This window comes from Echinops telfairi, unplaced genomic scaffold (genome assembly GCF_000313985.2).
Source record: "Echinops telfairi isolate 266 unplaced genomic scaffold, ASM31398v2 ScPeMD7_44;HRSCAF=162, whole genome shotgun sequence".
Classification (NCBI taxonomy): domain Eukaryota; kingdom Metazoa; phylum Chordata; class Mammalia; order Afrosoricida; family Tenrecidae; genus Echinops; species Echinops telfairi.
The window spans coordinates 1,723,659-1,724,749 of record NW_022103942.1 but is presented as its reverse complement, the minus strand read 5'-3'; positions in this window follow the sequence as shown (position 1 = coordinate 1,724,749).

Here is a 1,091-nt window from a genome sequence, read left to right as displayed (position 1 = left end):
TCTTCAGCGATCTTATCTGGGAGGTGAGCACACAATGATATGATTTTTTTGTTCTTTGATGCTTGATAACTGATCCCTTCTGCCCCTCGTGATCACACAGGCTGGTGTGCTTCTTCCATGTGGGCTTTGTTGCTTTTGAGCTAAATGGCTGCTTGTTTATCTTCAAGTCTTTAAGAACCTGGACGCTATATCTTTTGATAGCCGGGCACCATCAGCTTTCTTCACCACATTTTCATATGCACCTGCTTTGTCTTCAGCGATTGTGTCGGGAAGGAGCGCATCATGGAATGCCAGTTTAACAGAACAAAGTATTCTTGCATTGAGGGAGTACTTGAGTGGACGCCCAAGGTCCATCTGCTACCCTAACACCAAACCCATAAATGTATGCACTTGGATCCACTTCCACATCCTCATACATAAATACATTTACATATGTACATGCCTTTATTTAGACCTCTATAAATGCCCTTTGCCTCCTAGCTTTTTCCTCTATTTCCTTTGACTTTCCTCTTGTCCCACTATCATGCTCAGCCTTCATTTGGGTTTCAGTAATTCCTCTCTGTTACAATACCCTTGATCACGCCCTATCAGGCCTCCTAAAACCTCCTCACCACCTATTTGGATCACTTGTTGTTCCCTTGTCCCTGGGTTTGTTAACACCACTTCCTTTCCTCCTACCTCCCCCTCTCCCATGTCCTCCCGGAACTGTTGGTCCCGTTGTTTTCTCCTCTAGATTGTTCATCCAGCCTATCTTATTTAGACAGACCTGCAGAGATAATAACATGCACAAAAACAAGATAGAGCAAAACCAAGCAACAAAAGAAAACAATACAACAGCAACAACAAAAATCCAATGACAAAACAAAACAAAAAAACACACAACACAACATCAACAAAAAAGAAAAGCTTGTCGAAGGGATCAGGTATCAAGCATCAAAGAACAAAAAATCTTATCATCGTAAATGTGGGTGAGTGCAGAGTGGAGACTCAGGGCCCATTGGCAGGCAACTGGACACCCCCTTACTGAAGTGTTGTGGGGAGGAGATGAGCCAGTCAGGGTGCAGGGTAGCAACGATGAAACATATAACTTT